At 45.6% G+C, this 17372-nt stretch overlaps 1 protein-coding gene across 1 annotated transcript in view; it reads left to right on the top strand.

The window, feature by feature from the left end:
• Positions 1 to 4550: 4550 nt before the first annotated feature.
• DMBX1 (diencephalon/mesencephalon homeobox 1) overlaps positions 4551 to 17372 on the top strand; it is a 37722-nt gene continuing 24900 nt past the window's right edge. Inside the window, exon 1 of the mRNA XM_081009531.1 lies at positions 4551 to 4839. The gene's annotated coding sequence lies outside the window, so the exon portion shown is untranslated. The remainder of the gene's footprint in view (positions 4840 to 17372) is intronic.

Here is a 17372-nt window from a genome sequence, read left to right as displayed (position 1 = left end):
CAAACCAATTTTTTTAAAGGGGAAAACATCCAAGCCCTTCCCCCACCCCAGCTAAAAAAAATAAGGGGAGGAGGGAGGTAACCGGCATGGTGTTGATTTGGTTAAGCAGCTATTTTAAGACCTTGTTATCATTAGAATACGAGGTGACTTTATACATCATGGAGAACTATCTGATATAGGCAAAGAGATGGAAGGGCGCGCCCTCCCCTTTAACTCTCCGCGCTGGAAGGACGCAGAGAAGTCAAAAAGCAATAATTCCAACATATTTCCAAGGAAATATGGCTAACCCACCCACACCCACACAAAAAACCCACCACATTTCTTACGCCACTAATTAGGATGCAAAAAACTTTCAAGGGGGGGGGTGAGCACTGGAGAGATGCTCATTTTTAAAACTGTTTAAACTTAACAGTAAGGTTCTTCTCATTTTCTTTTCTCCTTTTTTTTTTAAAAAAAGACGCTTTAAGTTGTCACTCGAAAAATAACGGTGAGGTGTGAAGTAGTATTTTAAAAAAACAGAACCGAGTGTTGCGCTAAAATAATTATCAGAGGAAGTGGGAATAAAATGGGTGATGCTGGTGAGATCGCAATTTTGACAAAGATTGGAAACTTTGATATGGAATTTAGAGAGAACGGTTCGAATTAAGGCAGTGGTGTTCATTCCCATACAGGCGCTTCGAAATCTCGCGTAAGTCAGGTACAGGAAAGATTTTGGTATGTAGAAGGAAACTGGATTTCTTTTTTTTAAAAAAATCTAAACTCAGATTACCATAAAAATAAAGATAACATGGGGGCGTTATTTGATAAAGTTGTACCAAGTGAGTTTTCATATAATCCATAGTAAGATTAATGAAGCTGATTTTGGAACATTGTTGCATCAGAAGGAAAAACGTTCCTTGCTAAAAACGGTGGAGTTTTTGACATCCATTTTTAACCAGTTGCCGTCTAGGAAAGAGAGTTTGGGTCGCATGGGTGTATATTATTTCAGCACACATGTTATAATTTTAAAAAGTAGTGAACAAAAATAAAAATTTTATTGAAGTCCATAGAAGGGAGTAAAATATGTTTTACCAATTTATAATTAGAGCTTCTGCTTTTTTTGTTTGAGTTTGATTTACGAAATCGAATCCTGCCCTTTTGCTCGACAGATTTGTTTGCTCTTCTGCATTTTACTATCAAAATCTATTCTTTATAGATCAACTGGCAGGGTAACATCACCGCAGGATAACTTAACCAAGCAGTATATGGGTTGGTTCTCCTGTGTGTGATCTTTAAAATAATAATAACGTTTCAATCCAAACTACGATAATTAAGAAGACCGGAGAAAGTTGTCACCTTTGCTAAGTCCATCTCTCCCCCCCCCCTCTTTCTCACACACAGAGTAAGACAGGATAAGGTATGCTGTAAAACAACAGACGTGAAAATGTAACTTTTGAATCGAACTTCTCTCCCGCTTCTGCCCAGTCAAAAGAAGCGCAGGGTATTTATTTGTTTTGGCAAGTGCCCCCCCCCCATCCGTCACAACTCGGAGGAGCTACAGGTTCCTAAGGAAGGAGCTGCCCCTAAAAGGGCAGCGTGGGAGCGACAGAAGAGAGAAGGGGACGGGGATAGAGGCGAGTGCGTTGCGAGGCGTTTGGGAAGAACCGTTTCCGGGGATTTGCAGAGGAACACCTAGACTAAAAACAGGGAAAGGGTTCTGGTCTCTTTCCTTCACCATCGCTACTTCCTCCCTCCCGGCCAATTTTAAACACGAGCTACAGTTACTGGCTTAAACAGACCAAGAGCAAGGAAGGTCGAAGCAAAACGCTAAGCTCTTTCTTTCTTTCTTTCTTTCTTTCTTTCTTTCTTTCTTTCTTTCTCTCTCTCTCTCTCTCTCTCTCTCCATCCTTCCTGTCGCCTTCTATTCCGATCAGTCTCGTTTCTGTTTTGAATGATACACCGCTATGCTGAAAAGTTTGCCCCAAGAAAACCCCCAAGCTTCAAGGTTGGCCCAAGAAAACCCCGCGTTGTCACTGCTTTTTGAGAAGCCTAACAAAACCAAAAAAGTTTGCACGAAACACGTGGAGCGGGGGAGGGAGAGAAAGGTGACAAGGCGACAAGCTGGGTTTCTGACCTTTCCTACTGACCCGATTTCATTTTCCTTGTCAGGAAAACAGAGAAATAGATAGCTCCGCGTGACACCTGCAGGCCAGGTGATCAAACTTTTCTGGATGGATCAGAAGAGGAGGAGGGGTGGCTAGCGGCGCGGAGAAGTCTCCTCACAACCCCAATCGCCACCTCTGGAAAGCCTTCCAAAGGAACATTTAAAATAAAAATTCATCTTCAGTTATTTTTCTCTCTCTTACCCCTATTTGTTTGGAAATAGATTTAAATAGCTTTGCTCTTTCTGGGGACATGCACGTTTAAAAATAATAATCATATTTCGTCCGTCCCCCCTTCTTTAAGTAGTTCAGCGCCTAAGACTTTATGATCTCCACTGCGTCTTCCACACACACACACATACACAATTTTTTGCCAGAAAATATATAGGCTTAAATTAAAAGGTACTCCGTCTCTCCTCACCCCCCCCCTTTCAGTCTTTCTTGTTCCCTTAATTCCTGCCTAAACGGTTTTGCTCTGGGAGAAGAAATCTTTTCTAGAGGAGGGGCGGGGGGAGAAGCCCTCAAGAAGAGAAGGGTATTATTGTTTTAATCCTCTTATCCGCAGTCATTTTAAAACAGGGCGTTTTGGAACCTGAAATGGCGTCTTGTCCTCCCCAATCCCATCCTAAATCCTTCTGGGATGGGAGAGACTCGAAAGGCAAAGAATCCCCCTGGCATCTATTAGCGGTCCCCGCGAAGGCTTTCAACTACTGCCCTTTTCGGCAGCAAAGGCATGACAAAGCCGAAAAGCAAATAAAACCAACGCTGTGCAGTTAGTCAACTCTGCCAAAAAAAAAAAAAGTGGGAGAGAGAAAGGGAGAAAAAAGGGAGCTAGTCTTGGCTGCCTGCGGAGGGAGAAGGGGGCGAAGACGGAGACCTGCAAGGTCCATGCATAAGAATGTGTGTGCGCGCGTGTGACGGGAGGTTGGAGGTGTGTGGGTCGGTGTGCGGGTGACAGCATAGAAATCCAAGGGGGTGGAATCTGTTCTGTCCACCCCATTGTGCCGCACCAACTCCTCCCGCCTCATTTTAATCCCTCGGATTATGTAGGGATCCAATCTTAATCCCACCGGGAGTCTTCCCGCACACCCAGAGGTGGGGAACGGTGGGAGGCCATCCCCAAACCCCGCATGGGCCAATTCAATTTCCTACGCCTTGCCTAGATGTTATTGTTTATATCCAGCTACCTCTTCTTTGTAATAATAGTAATAGTAGTAGTAATAATAGCAGCAACCACCTCTCTTTACGTTCCTATGCCAAACACGTTGGTTTGGGGGGAAAGGGCTTCACTTCCATCCAAATGGAGGAGTGGGGAGCTGTGATCGTCGTTAAAAGCGGGTCAGAAGCGTCATCAACTGAGAAGTACACCGCTGAGCACGCGCTGGCGCCTCAGGGTTAGAGTGTAGTAATCGGGCCAAGGTCAAGGCGCAGTCGCCGCTAGGGAACTTCAGACTTTTCCTGACTAGGAAGATCTCCCTCCTGTTTGACCTGAGGAACTGAGATAGGTGATCTTCTCCCCAGAAGCCTCTTTTTGGAGATCCCTCTATGCCTTACACCGGCCTTCGCTAAGCTGATGCCCTCCAGATGTGGTCAAGCTGAGAAATCCTGGCAATTAGCCATTTCTTACAGACATTCTGGCCAACCACATCTGGAGGGCACCAGGTTGGCGAAGGCAGCTTAATACCGAGGGCAGGTCATAGGTCTAGGCGAAGGCAAGAGAGGGCCTTGGTCGTGGGGCTGAAACTAGACTCTAAGGAAGACACTCGGTGAGTCGATGCATAAGTGTACAGTATTGGAACTGGCAGCAAGTGGGTCTGTCAGACGCAGCAAGTCAGGCTTTAAAAGTTCCAGAGAGAAACTGACCTGATCCGAAAGGAAACGCGTCATATAAAGAGCGCGCATCTGCTCCCAGCGGAGCGGCCAGATCAAACCCCCTTCAGGGGGCAGCCAGCCAGCCAGCCAGTCACGCCGGCGCTGGCAATGCAGCTTTCCAAATGTGAATTGTATGGCGATGCTTGGCAGTAGGCCCTTGCCAAAAGAGGCAACTCCTTTGCGATCAAACGTGGCGAAAAAGGCCAAGAGGCGTCTCTCCGCCTTGGAGAGCCGCGGTCACTTTTCTCAGGCGCAGATCCACCACCCACTCCGGCCACTTATTAAACTCTCCTCTGCCCCTCCGCTTCTTCCACGCCAGCCTGGCTTGCTCTGATGATCTGCCAGGGATTCAATTAGACTGTTGCACTTGACTAGGCTTGGAGTAAATGACTAGAAGGGGAGGGGGGCAAAAGAAAAAGAAAAAAGCAACCCATCCACCCTACTCCTCTTAAGTTGCTATTAGAAGAGTAAGAAGGAGGCGGAGGGAGACTTGGCGGCGGCGGCGGAGGGGAGAGATCGGCAAGCCTCCCTCTTGATTGACAGGGTGAAGGACCATTGAAAATCTTGCAGGGGAGCTCCCAGGTCTGTGTGAAGCTCCTTTTAAAAATCCTTCCTGATTCCTCCTCCCCCAGTAGATGGCAGCTTTGCAGGACCCAGAGACAATTGGGAAACCCGGAGCAGGAGGAGGCTGGAGTAAGGCGAGCGCTCCCCTTCCGCTCCCGAGTCACTTTCTGGGCACCCCACGCTCCCGAGTGAGACCCTGACGGAGGCTCCCCCCGGGCCGACTGCAGCCGAGCCTAAGAGAGGCGAGACTTCGGCTCCCAAGGTATGGCCTCCCCATCCCGCTTGCCCCTCCCTCTGCTTGACAGAGGAACTGTCCGGCGCTCGAAACTTGGCCCAGAGGTTGGTCCTTCCGCGCGTAGATCCCCCGGCGCAGAGCCTGGGCGAGCGAGCCCGAGCTAGCAAGGAAAGGAGCGTTTACACCCGGGAAGCGCGGGGAGGTTTGGCGACCATGGCGCTCTCTCTCTCTCTCCCTTGCTGGAGAGGTGGGTGGGACTGGGCTGTGTGGTTGTGGGGCTCGTTTCCTCGCAGCAAAGTTTCCAAAGTCGACGCTGTGCTCTTGCGCCGGTTGTCACGGGCCGGTTCCCTATTTCACAGCCAGGCACCGACCCCGCGTGTGAGTGACTAGGCGGCTATTGACTAGCCGAGGCTTCCCATCTCCCACCGTTGACCCAGTGTATCATTTCTGGCCAGATGGCTGGACTGCTGTCCGTTCCGCCAACTCTTTCTTCTTCCTCTTTTCCTCCCTTCTTCTCTTTGAACGGCTCCGCTTTTTGGGTTTGTTCTGACTTGGCTTCATTTGGAATAAATTAGTTTGCCCCGTAAATGTTTTTTTTTTCTTTACTCCTCCTTCCTCACCCCACTCCCCTTTACTAAAATAGAGACAAATCTCTTGCCTCGCTTTTCGAATGTAATTTTTAGCAGATGGTTAGAGAAATAAAATTCAGGCGCACAGATTCGTTTGGTTAAAAGCTTTTGCCTGGCGAAGAGGCGAAGCCGCGCCACAAATGGTTTTAATACTCCACTTCAAATCTTCAAATTTGTCAAGTCTCCCCTTTGAACTTTCCATAGTACAGGCTTCGGCAGAAAGTGAAGAAGGTGAAAGTTTTGTCTGTTTGTGTGTGCGTTTAAAAGATACTTCATTCTCCTACTGTTTTCCTCACATCCCTTCTATTTGCCTACGGGCAATTAACAGCGCATCTCTTCGTCTGTAGGCACCAGTAGTAGATTGTCAATTTCACCCCTATTTACATAATGATGTTTTAATAAGCTAAACAGCCTAGTGAGGTCCAAGGGGGAGAGAAACGGGGGCGAGGGGTGGGAATCGGGAGGCAGAGGGGCGGGGGAGATTTCAGGCAAAGAAGAGAAACCAGCGCCAGTGGTGGAGATACAGCTCAGTAGCAGGAGAATACAAGGAGGAAGGGTCTGGATTTAAGATCGCATCTGGGTTTTTTTACCTGGTGGAAAAAAATAAATTAAAATTGCGGGGCGTGGGAACGCCGTTTGAGAGCAAAGTATGTGAAATAGATGGCCTTGAGATCCCACCCCCCCTCCACCGTTGCTAATGCGAATCAGCTGTAGACACACCGGCAATCCAGTTCAGCCCCAAAGTGGAGGCACCCCGGATTCGAGGATTACGCGCACGAAATCTATGCAAAAGTTTATTCTGAAGCAAGTCAAACCAGGTTCAGTGGGACGTCTTTCTAAATGCGTGTGCACAGGATTTCAGAGTCAATGAGACTTCAGTGCTGCAATCCTATACACACTTACCTGGGAGTAATAAGTCCCATCGAACTCAAAGGGCCTTTCTCCTGAGCAAACATGGATAGGACCGGGACACGTTGGCCTTTAAAGCAGAGTACAGAGGTAGACACTCCGAAACTTTGCCTTCACTTGAGTTATGGATCACGCTGCCTTGTAGTTTTCTGTTGTTGCTGGTGGTTTCCTTGGTGAAGCTAGCCGCTCCTTCCCACTCATCCCTGCTCGCTCCTTCACTCCGCCCCGTCCTTGCAAGGCCCCAGTTAAAATATGCTTCAAACCCACATACTTAAATAGGCGACATTCGAAGGGGAGATCGGCCTACATAGAGATTTCCCTCGGATCGTGGGATAGCGGGTAGGGGAAGATTGGAAGACGAATCAGCGTGGACGGGAAGTCTGGGCAAGGACCATTTTTCTCTCCTTGGGAAAATCGGGACCCTCAGCGGAGAAGTAGCCCTACAACTCCTTAATAGTAATAGCAAACCTGCGCCTATCTACTCAGAAGTAAAGCTCCGTGGCTGGGGTTGTAGTCAAAGATATCTGGCAGGGGGCGCAAAGTTGGGGAATCTGTGGCTCTCCAGATGTTGTCGGACACCAGTTCCCATCAGCCCTAGCCAGCAGGGGCAACAGTCGGAGATGACGGGAATTGTCTTCCAGCAACCTCTGGAGGGCAATCAGCCTAAGCCGCCCCACTATGCACGTGAGTGGAGGTGGGGGTATTAGTCAATCTGTGCCCCTGTTTGGATCCAGGCAGACGTACATTTGCATATGGGGGAGGGGCAGTTCCAGAAAATCAGGAAATGGGCTTCCTTTCTTGGTGGGCCAACCCAGTATGCAGGTTTTGTACCTTTAAGGCCCCTTGAACTTCGTGAGAGGCGCATAGGATCGGGTTGCGCCCCTTTCAAAGTCAAATGCTATACTTCTGAGTCATCATCGGGTGTTTGGAATTCAGTCTCGTGCTTAACAATATAATTCAAACTCCATGTAAGCAGCCTGAAGCACACTTACTTACAACCGAGTAAGTCCCGCTGAACTCTGTAGGCTTAACTCCTCTGAGAAACTCCCTTGGGATTCTGAGGGGCCATTTAAGATCTGGCTGCTCTGAAGAACAAGAATTCCGTGACTCTTTACAAAATGATTGGGGGGGGGAGAGAACATGGTTTTAAGCTATACTATCCGCTTATTTTCTTCTGATCAACACTAATATGACTTTTAAGGGGGGGTTGGTTTCCTGTTACTTCTTGAGTATTGTTCTGGGGGAAGGTTGGGGAGGCAAAGTTTGAGAAATAATTTCCAAATACAAATGCAGAGGGGAGCTGGAAATCGACCTTTACAAAAAAAAAAAAAAAAATCACCCCAACTTCCGGACAAATGTATTTTACCTCGGTGACTTCGTTAACTCGTCCGTCCGCGCGTGTTCGGCTGCTGCCTCTTATTTAGACGGTTAGGTGGTGTTTGCCATCAGGCCCGAAATCCAGTATCCTTGAGAGAGGAGCAAGCCGTAGGCATTCACGATTTCAGGTCAGATCTGCTGCCCTGCGCTCCGATTCCAAATCGGAGTCAGCCTACGATTGCAATGGCAGTGAATAAATTGTCCTCGAAATGTCAGCCTGCCTTTTCCAGGAAAACGCCCCCTAAACGAAACGAGTTAAGTCCCACTTCAACGAAACTTTAATTCCCAAATAAATCTGAAGGTCACAGCCTTTTTAAAGTGGCGGGAATCGAAAGATAACTGAGAGTGTCGTTGAATGAACAGGTTTAGCTGTTTGTTTGAACCATTCATTCTTACGGAGCAACCAAGCAAGAACTGAACTCAAACCGATTTTGTAAAGTTTACACCCACAAAGGCGGAAATCAGGCAAACACGCGTGACTTCTCCACTAGCAGTATATGTGCTGTGTGTGTGTTCCCCGGAAGAAAGTGATCGGCAACTGTTTAAGCCGAAATACTTGGACTTAAGCAGGTTTGGTTTCATGGATGTACTAAAGTTCTAGTCCCTGGCACGGAGCCTTTAACGGGATTGTGGATCGGGCTCAATAAAAGACGCTAGTTCGGTCCTGTATCGCAGAGGGCGAAGCTGGTTCTGAACATGGCTGGCGGTTTTAAAAGACACCCGCTCCCCCCCCCCCAAAAAAAAGAGGGGGGGGAGAATAGCCTGTGGGTCAACGAGGACTCCTAGCGGGCTCTAAATGACAGATGCGGGGCACATTCGTTTGTCCGTAAACTAACAGGAAAGCAATGGACTTGTCTGCATAAATAAAACGTTTGTAGAAAACAAAACCAAAGTGTGTACGCTGTGCCCAGGTGAAAATCTACGGTCTCTCTTTAACTTTTTGCATTGGCTTTCTCCACAAACAATGGTTTGTTTAGATCTGGACGACAACCCCCCAAGCCGCCCCCTCCATCTTCATCTCAGGGACCTCGAGTCAAATGCATCCGGCTGACCTGTAGGCTGCAGCAGGACCTCGAGTGGAGCGCTGCCCGTTAGCCCCGAGGTTTAGTTTCTGACTGTCTATAGACAGGGACTATTTTATTTTATTTGTATTTTATTTGCTACGGCTTCACTCTTTAGGGAACGCTAGGCTGTTGTTCGTAAGCGGCAGCAGGTACAAAATATTAGCTCGCTGCCTTCTGATATTTTGGAAACGGTGCCTTTTGAAAGCGCTCTAACGTTTCCCAGAGTCCGGGTCCCAAAGAAGTAAACTCGGAAGTCAAATCCCATTCACGCCCAATAGGCTTTCTCTCCCCTTGCCCCCATTGAAATCCCCGCGAGAAAGCTCAATGGAACTCAAGGGGATTTACTTCCAAGTTGACACGTTCTAGAATTAGGCTGTAAATCGCTGGAGATCGCAAGCCAAGGGAAGACTTTGAAGCAGAGTTTAAAGTGTGTGTGTGTTGTACTGTTGATGACAAAAGTCTCTGGCTACGCAGACGACTTGAGAGGCTTTAGAAATTTGGCGAAGCTTTGGCCCTTGCCATTTCCCCGATCCTGAATGTTCAAGGCGTTCGCAAAGGCTGCGCGGGTTTTTCCTCTCCTTGCTGCGCGCCGATTTAAATCCCTGACATTTAATTTTGTTCAGGGAACTTCCCGCTGGTCCGGCCTGTCACCTCGCCCCAGCTGCTAGGATAACCACCCCAGGACGTCTTCCTTGGGGTCCCTCTGCCTTCTATTGTACATCCCATTTCGACTCGCCCCCCTTCCTATCCCCCTTTCAGTTCCACTTGGTTGACTCTTCAAATTTTCCATGTAAATGACAGTAATAAATATCTAATCATGTCCTGCAGCTATATATATACGGCTCTCTGAGCAGGGCCTCATTAATGAAACATCAAGCGAAAGGGGGAGAAAGTTTCTTTCTTTTCTTCTTTCTTCCAGGCATTGTGGAGAAAACTGTTTGCGAAGTACCCACGAATCACAAGAGAGCGTGGAATAGCCTAAGAACGCCGTTTATCTCTTGTAATAATCATCATCAACAACAAAAATCATTTCGAGCCCTATTGGCTGGCCAGCTTTATATATTATGTAGCTATGAGTGTGTCGCGATGTGTGCGGGGGAAATAATGTTAGGAACAAATAGGAACCTCCATTTAAACAGGTCCGACTTTATCAACACAATCCACGGCGGAGCGTCTCCTGCGCAAGCTCCTTTGAAATGAATGAGAGAGGCGAGGGACTAGCTCTTGCGCACCCTTCACTCATTTCAGAGGAGGTCCTGGAGGTTCCTGCCACTTACCTTTTGCAAGATCGCTATTAACAATCTTTCGATAGCTTGCTTCCAAAGGCTCGCGCGTGTGTTGTATAGCGAGTTTCCAAAGTGAAAAAGTGGTTGTTGTTTTTCAGCAGAAATGAACTCTCTCTCCGTACCCCCAGAAAAAGAAAACCCATTTTGGGTGCTGTGTGTTAAGTAGCCAGACCAGGTGGGGTGAGGAAGGAAGAGAGGGAGAGAGAAAACAATATCACAGGCTATTAGTATCTGTTCTTGGGTCAGCCCGCTATTGGAGCAAAGGCAAGCTTCGGGGTTACTCAGAACTATTCGTCATGCTCTCACAATCCCTCCCCAACTGAAAGATTCGACGCTACATCTGTTGGAAAGTGCATCGTTTACCGAGAGGGGGAAAATATAAGGAATTAGACTTGGAGGTGAGGGAAGAAGGAACCCTGCGGATCAGGACACGAAAGCAAAAGTTAGAAAGTGAAATGGACAACATAGGAAACAAAACCGACAAGAGAAAATCTGCAACACAAGAGAAAGCAATGGTAGGGCAACTAAGGCTGCAACCCTATCCCCACTTACCTGGGAGTAAGCCTCGATTGAATTCAGTAGGACTTACTTTTAAGTAGACATGGTTAGGCTTGCGCTGTAACTTCTGTTTTTGGACCAGCGGCAATTTTGCCCTTCATTTGCCCTGCACAGAGAACAAGACACTTCAGACAAGTATTTGGAATCAAGTTATTCCGCGCATCTTGCCCTTAGAGATCTTGATGGGAAATCCGTCTCCCATGGGGTTGTTTATTCTTTCACCGGAAAACTGACACATGCCCATCAGTGGCGTGACTCCCCAACAATTAATTGAACCCATAAAGCGCTCTTAATGCCAGCGGGGGCGGAGGGCGGGGGAAGTTGAGATAAGTCTGAAATGAAAGCGCACGAGATATTGTTCTCCCAACGCTAAACAAATGGAGTGATTACATTCTCTCCAAACGCATCAGTCACGCTACATTAAGCAGCAGAGAGCTAATTATCCCAATTAGGAGGCTGATTTATAATTAATGGCTTGGACCAAGTGATAATTGGATGTTAATGGATAACAGTTTTGTCTGGAAGTAGCCCCTAGCTTCCCTAAAGGCCAGCTTGCCTTTCCATCCTCCCCTTTCCTTCTACTTTTGCTCAAAGCAAATGAAGGAAAAAATAATCTGCTATTAGGTGAATCAGTGAGAACGGTAAAGGCTGGGAAGGAAGGTGACTGTAGTGTTAAGCAGAATCAGTGGAAGTATAAGACTGGGAATGACGGGTCTCAGTTATACAAAATCTTAGGGCTGCAAGGGACTATACCGTGAAGGGTTTAATAAAAAGTTTTGCAAATTAAGCTTCTAGAACTCATTGTTTTAGTGCTAATAAAAGTGCAAGGCGATTTTAGTCAGTCTGGTCGGTGTTAAGGGGAATAGATGGGAGTATAAGATTAGGAATGACTGGTCTCAGTTTAACAGAATCTCAGGGCTGGGAGGAAATATACATGATCTGCTTTCATATGCATTCCAGTTGTACCCATTCCCACCCCACCCCCTGCTATTATGTAAATTGCTAAAACATTTACTGAATTAATGTCCAATGCAGAGCTTGCCTGCCTGACCGCTCCGTGCTAGTGTAGAATTGAATTCCATAACTTTCTTTGCACGTGTGCCAGAGGCTGGGAAGTTGGAACATTTTAGTCTTGAGGTGTGTGGGTGCGTGTGGAATAAGGTGTTGTGTCTCAGTAAAGACAGCTGCACACATAGCATCATAAAGGAGAGAGAGAGAGAGAGAGAGAGAGAGAGAGAGAGAGAGAGAGAGAGAGAGACTGACTTTCTGGCAAGGACAGAAAGAAACTGGATTTTCCCCAAATTCTTTGACGATGGTCCCCTGCCTGCTCTGCTACTCTGTCCTGTTCAGAGACCTGCTTTGGGTGGCAATACACAGACAAGGACCAGGAACTAGTGTCTGAACACCGCAGCAGGACTTTAAAGTGTTGTGTCTGGGGTGTGCAGGGAGAGGGGGCATGCGTTGGGCTGGCACTGATCTTGTTCACTTAACAGTGAAGAACTGCACACCTTATTTTCTTCTTCCAAATGACAGAGTATATAATAACTTTCTGCACTGAGATGGTTTCCTTCTGTGTACAAAAGTGTGTCTGTCTGTTCAGAGTAAGCCATTAACAGGAGAAAGCACCAGATCAATTGGGAACAGAAAGAAGAATGAGCGGCTCTCCCCTCTCAAACATTTATTTGTGATCATTTATTGACACCTGAGAGGTAAACTTATACAAAGCTAGAGTTGGCATCCGTCTCTCTCAGGAGACAATGCAGTGCACCTCTGGGAGTGAGGTCAAGTTGTTGGGGGGGGGTTGCAGTGCCTGCTGTGGCTGAATAATAATTATCATTATCAAGATCATGTCTCCAAATATCCTTTTGGTCACATAGTCTTGAATGGCAAGTCTCTGTCTCTGTCTCTCTCTCCAAAGCACTGTCTTAAGACAAGAATGCCAGGTTACACTTTCACGTGGTTTTAGAATTGATTCCAGCTTGCATTTTGTTACAAAGGAATTCCAGGTGCTTATTATTGTTGTTGTTATTATTAATAATATTAAAATACTGCTTGGTTGTAAATAGAACCTCTAAACAGTAATAAGAAGAAGAAGAAGAAGAAGAAGAAGAAGAAGAAGAAGAAGTGTGAGCTATGGGAATAATCACAGCAATGCACCTTATCACATCTACTACCCAAGATTTCTCTGCTGCCTTTGGACCAAAAAGGCGCTAAGGCAGCTTAAAAGAGGAAAAAAGCCCTACAATGTTATACTAAGAAAATACAACTTACAAAAGTTTAAGATGGCACTGTCTTAATAACAACTTAAAAAAATAATAATAACCACTACCACACCTAAAACAAAAACAATGTCCTCTGCCTAAAAGAAAAGAAAAAACTTTTTTTTAAAAAAAGAAAAAAGGTCAGAGATCCCTGCATTGGGTCAGTGTCTGTCTAGGCAGTAGCTCTTTATAAGGGCCCCAGACAGGTGTTGGGGTGCAGAGCAGCTAGGAAAGCTCTCCTCCAGTTGTTCCGAATGCAGCCTCTCCCCTGTAGAAATGCCTTATCTGCCCCCGCCCCAGCTGGTGATTCCAAATATAGGTGTCCAGTTACATGCATGTATGTGCTGGCTGCCCATATACTACTGGCAGGGCCAGCCCACCCATAAGGCAAGGTGAAGCAACTCCTTTGGGTGGCAGGATCCACAGGGGCAGCTGACCTGGCCTCCATGGAATGCCTCACCTGCTGCCTCTGTTGCAGTGGCAGTTACAGCTCTGATACTTTCCTTGGAGGCTGCATTCACAGCCTCTACAGTGGCCTCTTGGCAGATAGTTACTGCTAGTCTCCTCCCATCCTTGTTCCCAATGCAGATCTTTATTGCTTCCTTGTTCCAGGTATGTTTATTCCCACCCCCAGTTCCTGATGCAGATCTTCACTCATCCCTTCTTCCCTGGCTGCAGCAGGTGGCAGGCACCATTTTGTGGTTTACCTCAAGCGCCAAAATGTCCTGGGCTGGCCGTGGCTATTGGACCAGGTTCAAGGCCAGGTATTAATTTACAAGACCCTTAACAATTTGGGTCAAGCACCTCAATCACTGCCTAATCCCTTATATCCCTTTTTAATCCCTGAAGTCTTGGGGGGAGTCCCTGTTAGTGATCTCCCCCATGGCTCAGATCCACAGCTCGTTTCTACCAGGAGCTGTGTGTTCAGTATTGTGGGCCCAATTTTGTGGAACTCTCTTCTAGCTGAGGTCAGTCAGGCCCCCTTCTGGCACCGATTGAAGGCATTTTGATTTCCTCAGGCATTTTAATTGAAGTCTGATTTTACAGTTTCTAAAGGATACTTATATTTTCTGAATGTTATTCCTTATACCACTTAGAGACCATTGTAGTTAAGTAGCACGTAAGTTGTTAAAATAAAACAAGAAGAAGAATAGTAATATTAAAGACATTAAGATATACCACGCATCTCTATTTCTGCACTAGTTGAAATCTCTCCTAATTGCCCCAGATTAAGATAAAAAATAATTAAATCCTCTTGAGGGGGAAAAATCAGGGTAATCTGAGATCTGATCCTGGGTCTGTTCTGCATGACCATATATGAAGGCAGACACAGCGCTGAGCAGCATCACTTTGTAATGTGATAACTACTATAAACAATGTTTACCGACCATGGACAGTAGTTATAGTTGGTGTGATGTTGCGGCCTGACAGAGCATGCTCCAGCGACCAGACAATAGAGTTCTGTCCACTTTGCAGACTCTGGTACCTGTCACAACATAAGGCTTATTAGCTGTGCCCTGAAGGGACAATATTAAAGACTACCAGAAAAGGCTCCTTCCAGGTCAGACGAAGTGGACACTGTCACGAGAGGCCAGGAACTATTTTTTTTCTCCACAGCATTGGTCTCTGTAGCCTGTGGATAACTGTAATGGGTTTTGTCCCCAGAGTCATCAATCTCTCCTAAACACCAAACACATCATAACAAAAAGCCAGAGAAACAAATTCAGCAGTGTCCAAACCAAAATGAAGACTTCTGGCTATAGCAGCTAGGCGTGTTGTGCGAGGGTCAGGATCAAATTGATCAAAGCCAAACAAGCAAACACATCTGCATTGACATTACTGCTGGAAGAAACCTCCAGATGAGATGCCTGAAGTTAGATTCCTAAAGCTGTGCTAAGATACCTAAACCAAAGCAGCCAAGCTTTTGCTCTGACTCATTTATTTCGTCGTTCTTTCTGTTGCTTACATTAGGATTTGCAAGTGCTTTCAAAAATAAACCTGCATTGAGCTCGTAGATAAAAAGGTATGAGTGCAGAGAAGGAAACATATTATTACCTTTTTCAAAACAGACTGCCAAATTAATTTAAGTTGCTACCAAATCCATCTGAATTTCTTAGGTGTGTTTTTTTTTTAAAAAAAATCAAGGATCACAAAGGTTTGTAATTTTAAACTTCTTAAATTTTTTTTTAAAAAAGCTTCTTAAAGTTATTATTATGGTGCCAGTAATAACAATTTGGCTTTTCAGGCCTGTTTGCTCACTTCAAAAACAATCAAATATTGTCATCTTTGTAGCTTACCATCTGATCCAGAATTCTGTTGAACTGAAACACATCTGATTCATTTCAGCTAAAGTCAATGAGGCTACCACCCAAGCCCTAAAAACATGGCATCATGTGTGTGTGATATGTCATGTCACTATTTCCCCCTCTGCATCATGTTCTCCAACATGTAGAGAGCCAATGCTCATAATGTACATCATGTTATTATAGTGATATACTTCAGCACATTACACTTGTTAAAAGGGTACAGGTTCTATTCACCAGCTCAGTACATGGTGGAAAGAACAATGGTACTATAACATACATAGCACATGCAGAGTAGCCCAATGGAAAGAGGAAAAATAGTCTCAAAATGAATGTGTGAAGCCACTCCAAGTCCCACTAATAGTAATGGAATTTATTTCCAAGTTCAGATTGTTGTACGATAACATCAATTTATATTCAAGAAATGTGTTTGATTTGGGAGTTGAGGACCAGGGAATAAAAAGCAGAACCTATCTTTATGACAGATCTAATGGAAAGCAGCAGCACCAACTCTATCCATGTGGACCAGCTCTCTAACAGGTCCTTGGACAGCATGTTTATACCAACACATCTGGAAACATGTGGTCACAGCTTGTGTGGACAAGAGCCACACAAATAAAATCCACTAGGTTATATCCAAAATGGCAGAACACTTTATTTTCACCAGTGCCCCCCTAGTCAAACTTCTCCTGAGGGTTAGGGAACCTCTAGAAAGGTATGGGATATGGTGGGTTGCCCTGCAGCTCCATCTACCCAATGGACCACCACACATGCACTGGAGCTTCCTCTTTTCTGGAGCAGATGGGAGGAAGGGGATGGAATCAATGGCTGCTAGCCATGGTGACTATGCTCTTCCTCCATTATTGGAAAGAATACCACTGACTACCAGTTGCTGGAGACCACTTGTTGGTTTCCCAGATGTATCTAGTTGGCCACTCTGAGAACACGATGCTGGACAAGATGACACACTGGCCTGAACCAGTGTTATTATGTTATTATGGAAGCTGGTTGCACCAGCAGAATTACACGTGCATGACTTTGGCTACAACCCAACAGCGTCTCACCAACCTTGCACTAGCAAGAAGCACTTTTGCTACTGCAAATTGACCCTTGGATATACAATTCAGTGTCTTTGATGCATGCAAAGCACAAAGTTTCATAACCACAAGGAAGCAATCACTTTAAAAATGAACTGTGCAAAATTGTCAGACAGTATGTAGCAAACAAGTCTCTACTGGCAGAACAGATTATCTTTTTCATCTCAAATCCTTGCAGTAGTTCTGATTAGGCTATTGTATATAAACATAAGGAACATGCCATTTGTTTTTGTGTAATACACAGCACAAGCAGTCTCACACTGCTGCAGTCAAATTATTTTACGGCTTTCAATTCTTTGCTGATGGGTATTACTTTTCTACTTAGTGCTTAATTATATTATTTTTAAAAAGGAAAATGTTATTTGGACTAGCCTATCTTTTGATCCTAACCACTATATGGAAAAAATACAAATCAACGGAACTTAAGCTCAACTAATGTGCCTAGGCTCTGCTATTCTGCATATTTCCCCCCAAATATCCACCTTGTTAATAGGAACTAAAAATAGGCTTAAACACACAGGGGCAGATCTCTGCTGTCTGTGCATTCAGCATCTGTTTGTGAAGCATGTGCAAGAGAAGCCCCTCATATTGACGAAAATTAAGAAAAGAAGCAAACAAAGTCTGAGAACAAAATATGTTACTTTTTGCTGATTCATTAACTGTTCTGATTGGGAGTCCCAATTTCCCCCTTGAGTCAGATTACATTTGTGTTGTGGGGTCCATCTTTCCCTCCATCCCTTTTTTACACAAACAAATCTACAGGCCAACTAGGGAAAAGGAGAGAAGAAGGAGAGAAGACAAGACAAGGGGAAAGAGCAATAAGGGTTTCTGTACCTTGCATGATTTAATTTTCTCCTTCATTAAAAAATAAAATAAAAAATCCTTTCCATTCTTCCATCATACCAGCCAGTTTGAACTCACATTTTGAGTCTGGATATGCAATACAGTGGTACCTCGGGTTATATACGCTTCAGGTTACAGACGCTTCAGGTTACAGACTCCACTAACCCAGAAATAGTACCTCGGGCTAAGAACTTTGCTTCAGGGTGAGAACAGTAATTGTGCGGCGGCAGCAC

Source organism: Podarcis pityusensis, assembly GCF_964106645.2.
Source record: "Podarcis pityusensis genome assembly, chromosome: 6".
Taxonomy (NCBI): domain Eukaryota; kingdom Metazoa; phylum Chordata; class Lepidosauria; order Squamata; family Lacertidae; genus Podarcis; species Podarcis pityusensis.
The sequence above is the reverse complement of the archived record's forward strand: the minus strand, read 5'-3'. Positions and strand labels throughout refer to the sequence as shown.